The sequence below is a fragment of the Camelina sativa genome, chromosome 1, assembly GCF_000633955.1.
Source record: "Camelina sativa cultivar DH55 chromosome 1, Cs, whole genome shotgun sequence".
NCBI classification, from domain to species: domain Eukaryota; kingdom Viridiplantae; phylum Streptophyta; class Magnoliopsida; order Brassicales; family Brassicaceae; genus Camelina; species Camelina sativa.
In genome coordinates this window covers 14579582-14586125 of record NC_025685.1, presented here as the reverse complement: position 1 = coordinate 14586125, position 6544 = coordinate 14579582, and positions in this window count along the sequence as shown.

Genomic DNA, 6544 nt, shown 5'->3' with positions numbered 1-6544 from the left:
TGCTGGGGGCTTTTATGATGATAAAATATTACTATATTTTTAATTTTTTAATGTAAAAAGAGATTGAAAATTTTACACAGTGGCGGGATTTTTTCGTGGAAGAGCCGAAATAGTTTGACACGTAAGGGAGGGGGAGAGAAGGAAGAGCAACGGACGGGAATAATGGATTGGTGCTCTCTTCGAATCTTGACCGTTCATATGACACGTGTACATTGAGTTTTGCAGATCTCATCCTTTTAAGTACACTAGATGAGTATCTGTGCATTGAGTAGTAAAAAATGAAAGCACAAACCATGGTGATCAATATCATATCATATAACTGAAAATTTGGAGTAGGCACCACACATGATTAAATTTTCTTATTCTCTAGCATAATAGCAGTGAGAAAAAAAACTTTAGTAAATTTGGCCAATTTCCAAGTCTCATAATCTATTCTACCTCTTAAAAATCAAACACAAAATGACCAGTTTCTTCTTATTCTATAGTAAGATTACATTTAACAACACACATACCGGTCCTAGATACATAAAACAAAAATTTAGAAACAACGCCACTCAAAGACAAAATCCTTAATGTTCACCATAATGAAAATGAACTTGCAATCTTGAGTACAGTTGAGCAGATAGAGTCATAGAAAAAAAGTTTGCAGAGAAGGAACAACACAACAATGTAAACTTAAGAGAGAATTTTCATTTTTCTTGTTTGTTATCGAATGAGAATGTATATAACCACTTACAACCTATAATTAGAAGAACTAATTAAACATATTTATCTATATATTCACACTCCTGCCATACAAGAATTTGTTAGCCAAGTCTCGTTGGTGATTTCTTGAAAAGATTTCTCTCTGAATATGCTTGTCCGCTTGATCTTCAAGTTCTCTTTTCTCTCTAGTTGACATTCATCTTCCACATCTCCGTTCACTACAAATAAAAACAGCAGGATGTGAGAAATATTATAAAGGAGCAGATACTAAAGCAAGGGAAGACGAAAAGGGTCAAAGTGTGAGTTACTATGAAAATCAAGCAAAAAAAGACAGAAGAGGATCAATCAAGCAACATGAAGAAGGATGAACATGTGACACTCTCTACATTGCTGATGTAGCAGAAGGATGGAAAGAGTTGGTCAACTTTCATAATCATATATATATAAAAGTAAAGTTTCACTCTCTCATTATTGGTCCATTTGGATTTTAACAACAAAAATATTTATATTAAAACACAAATTTAAAAACAATTAATCTTCACATTTAACTCACATAATATAAAACTGAAATCATATAAATTCCCCCTATAAATTATGCATTAACTTTATTTTTCCACTAAGTTGTATTAATCAATTGTATTATAACAAAACAATAAATTAGAATTGTAAATCTCATTTTTCTAAATGTAATTTTTCGTCATTTCTCTTTCTATAAATACTCATTATCTTATTCTCTTAGTTTAGCACTCTTTCATTCTCTCATCTTCTTCCACTACTCTCAAATCTTTTTTTGTGTTTTTTTTGTTATTGTTGTTGTATGGGTTATAAAAAACAAATCAAATATCTTTGTAAAAGCTTAGTTTTAGAGTTTGTATGATATGTATATCTTATATATATTTTTTAATCTTTTAAAAGGTTTATCGCCATTTTCTATTTTATATTAACATATTATAAGTCATTATTTTCATACTTTCTTACAATATTCACCATACAATAAGATCACGAAGTTGAAATGATCAATATCTAATTATCTATTATGTCTCCGGTTATCTCACATATTCATGTATCATTTTTAATAATTTATAAAGATCAATATAATATTTAAGGATTAATATAATTATCCATTTATAAAGTCTATTTTGTTTTGTAAAGTCTATCAACTCTATTTATAAAGACTATTTTGTTTTGTGATCCAATTGATAAATCTGTAAAGATTAATATAATATATATATATTTTTTTATGATTTGAGGTTTTTGAAAACAAAAAGAACATAATTAAACAATTGGTTTTTTGTGTGTTTAATCAAAATAAAAAATGATCCAAAAAAAGAAATCATATTCAACTGGAACTGAAATATAAAAATAAAATATAATTTTTAAAATACCATTTAACTAAATTCTGTAAAGATGAAACCATTACTATGAAATCTATCACTATAAATTAAATTGATGAGTGAAAAAAAAAGATATAAGTTATCCATGGGGTTTTAAAAATTATTGAGATTGAAGTTCATATAATTTTATAAGAAAACTAATTTAGTTTGTTACTTCAAAAATAATATTTTTTTTTTTATTTTGAAATATTATGTGTAAGTGTTGAGTTTATATCAACAAACAACTAAATCATGTGAATTTTTTTTTCGGCCACTTGGTATTCCTTTTATTTTAGATTATAAATAATTAAAATATTTATTTATAATTAAAGGCATGTAACTCCATTTAACTCAAATATAACTCATATCCAATAATTTGACATTAATTCATTCCTCCTAGGCTTCTACTAACTTATTTATCTTTCAAGAGAAAATGTTTTTGTTAAATTTTGATATTTTTTATTTATTTTTGTTGGCTAAGCTTATATTCATATTTTGGTTGGCTAAATTAATATATTTCTCATGTAAAGTTATTGTTTATAATATATTTCTCATTTCAAAGTTTAAGGCAATATATCATATATATAAAAGTAAGGTTTTGGTCTCTCCTTATTGGTTTATTTTCATTTAATGTTTTCTAATTTTTGATTTTTATTTGCTTTCTAATTACTTTAAACAATATTTAAGACCCAATAAACACAATACATTTAACTCACACATTAAAATAAAATTATAACTGAAAATAAAATAAATTATGCATTAATCATATTCTACCACTCAATTTTATTCAAACACAATAAATTACTATTGTAACTCCATAAATTCTAAATGTAACTTCCATCATTTCTTATCATATAAATAAGCATTCTCTCAATCTCTCATTCTCTCATATTGACATTCTTTTACTATCTCATTTTCACATTCTCTCATTCTCTTCTACAATACCTCAAATCATTTTTCGTTTTTTTTTATTATTATTATTATTTTTGTTGTATGGGTTGTAAAAAACAAACGAAATATCATTGTAAATTTTTAATGCTAAATATTAATTTTAGGGACTACATGATATATATGTTACATTGTTCTTATTTTAAAAGATTCATTTCCATTATCTAATTTGGATTATTATTTTACAAGTAATCATTCTCTCCTCTCCCACCATTATCAAATGTTGTTATATCTCATATGTGTTGTAAGAGTTTGATTCTATATTTTAATTTAGAAAGTATTATATATATATATATATATATATTTTACATTGTTCTATTATTTAAAGATTCATCTCCATTATCTAATTTGGATTATCATCTTATAGTAATCATTCTCTCCTCCTCTCCCACCAATATCAAATGTTGTTATATCTCATATGTATTGCAACTTGTAAGAGTTTGATTCTATATTTTAATTTAGAAAGTATTATATATATTTAACATTGTTTTCAATTTTTATTTTATTTATATAAAAATAAAATATATCTTTTATATTTCTTGCCTTTCTAATCTATTCATATTTATTTTTTAAATTTGCATATTTAAATTTAAATTCACATATGTAGGTTTTAACAAAACAAATCAATGTTATTTGATTTTTATTCATTTTTAAACAATCAATGTGTAACATAATATATATATATATATATATAAGCATTTTGTCTTGCAATCACAAGTTCTATTTCCATTGCTTAACTCCATGATTAAACTATAATATATGTTGTCCTATTTGTAGGAACAACAACATATTTATTTAATATATTTAAAAGAGCAGATGATTAATCGAAATAAACATTTCTCTGAATTTTATAATTCAATCAATGTGAGTGTACTTATTACTTTGAAAAACCTTTACACTGAAGTTCATAAAATCATATAAGAAAACTAAAATACTATGTCACTTCAAATTTGGAAGGAAACACTTGGTATTCCTTTTTAAAAAAGTCAAGACACATATAAAAATTTATTAATATTTAACTCACTTTAAATGCATAAAAGATCATTTAACTCAAAAATAACTTCTATCCAATAATTCCATATATTCCTCCCACAAATAATATATATATATATATGTATATGTTCAAGATTATATTTAAATATTACAGAATTTTTTAGTTAGCTAAACTTATTATCACATATATACAATATATATATATATATATATAAGAATTTATATTACTTATTAACACCATAATTCGACCCATTATTTGCTTAACTCAAAATTGTTTTCAAAGCCAACTAAAGAAAAACAGAAACGATCTTATTGATATAAGACCAAAACATGGGCATACAAACATAATCACTTACATGGAAGATAATTATTTTTAAAAAAATAACTTATTATTGCAACATCAACGTATGAAGGGTTTACATAAGTAATTAATTAGAAAATCTAAAATACAATAAATGTATTAGGAACAATATCAGTCAATAATAAAATTGGATCCTCGAAAGCAAAAAACAACATCCTCATAATTCATAAAAAATAAACGCCACAATTGTACACATCTAAACGAAATTATATAAACATATAGTGTATAAATACAAGTGACTGTAAAGCCCGTATATGCCTAATTAAAACGAAATAATACAAAAGAGAAACGAAAAAGACCAAAAAAAACAAGAAAGTGTCAACTACACCACAACCCACGCGTTGCCTGGAGAAGTACCTAATATAGATTTTAAGAGGCTTTGTTTGACAAAAAAAAAAAAAAAATTAAAAACAATCTTAAAATGATTTGCTTAAATATGTAATATATGGTAATTAAAAGCTTAAAATATAAAAATTCACATTGGTTCCAAATTATATAAAATTTCGAGGTATTTATTTAAAAAATCAATTATTTTTACAAAAAATATATTAGTATATGAATTTTTAATTGACAAAAGCTTGATTGTGAACGGTTTCCTCCGATTGATTACGGCCAAAACGTCAACTGTAAATTAGTGTTGATAAATAAAAGGTAAAAAAAAAAAAATGCTTATTCCAGTAATTTTGTGATCAAAACTAAAAATGTAGAATTATCTATGGGAAAGAGACTTTTTTATAGTGGCATTAGTTGTTTTTGGCATTTTTCTTTAAATTTCGTAAATTTGTCATTTTCTTATATCTCAAAAGACAATTTTACATATTTTTGAGTTTATATGGTTCCATTTTTTCCAATAATATAGTATTTGTTAACAAGTAGTTATAAGTAGTATATATTTTGGGAAACCATTTTCCCAAATGTTTAGTTTTAACTTTTAAGCAACAAAATATGACAAATCTAAAAAAAATTGAAGCAAAATGGCAAATCCAAAAATCGTTGAGCCAAAATTAGCATAGTCAGTAATAATCTTTAAAATGTAAAATCTATGAAAATTGCAAACGAACGAAAGTGGAGATTCATACAATGAGACCAATAAGTATGGTGACTACAAAAGACATATAACATATTAACAAAATACATACGAGAAGATGATTTTGTCTATGTATCTTTGAAATTGGTTGAGTTTTTAATTTGTGATAACCTTGTCTCTAATAACCTTGTTTTTTATAAGTGATTTTTTATGTGTTTATCGTGAGTTATTTGTTTGGAACTGTTAACTTACTTATCTCTAAGATTCTTGATTTGCAATTATCAGTCTCATTCATCTAGATGTAGTTGGCTTGGCCGCTTGGAGCAAGGTTTTTAAAATGCAAAATGAGGAGACGATCTTGTCTCCATTTGCTTGTTATTGAATTGGTCTTTAATTTGTGATGATTCTGTCATTTGATATCTTTGGTTTTAAAACTGACTTTTTCTAGTGTTTATCGTATGTAAGTTATTGGTTTGGATCTGTTAGACTTAATAATCTTTAACGTTCTTGGTTTGCACTCAAAACTAATTTGATTCAATTTTTAAAAAAATTGTTTGATTAAAAAAGATTGAAAAATAAATCTTAATGATTTGCTTTAAAAATATGGCAATTTAAAGCTTAAAATTCATAATTTTAAAGAGTAGTTAAAGAGTAGTCTAAACAAGTATGATAGCCTAAAGAGTAGTTAAAGAGTAGTCTAAAGAGTAGTTAAAGAGTAGTCTAAAGAGTAGTCTAAACAAGTACAATTTATTTAGGACCATAAGTAATGGATGAACGAGTACAATTTATTTAGAACAAGTACTACTAGTTAAAGAGTAGTTTAAACAAGTTAGGACCATAAGTAATGGATAGACGATATATTGTACTTGTCTTGAGAATCACACAACTAGATCTATGAGGATGTTTATGATTATAATGACATCTAACATAATGGTCTAACATGGGATTTTCCAGTTTATTTATACGATAATAGACTATTTTAGAATTGTGATTCTGCAAAGGTGTTTGTTGCAACACCAAAAACTGCAATAATGAAGAGCGTCGTGGTCTCGTTCAAATAAATATATACTTAGAAGTTTCAGAAAATATATTTATCAATGGTGGTTTGCCTAAAAAAAAAAAAAAAAAAAAAAAAAT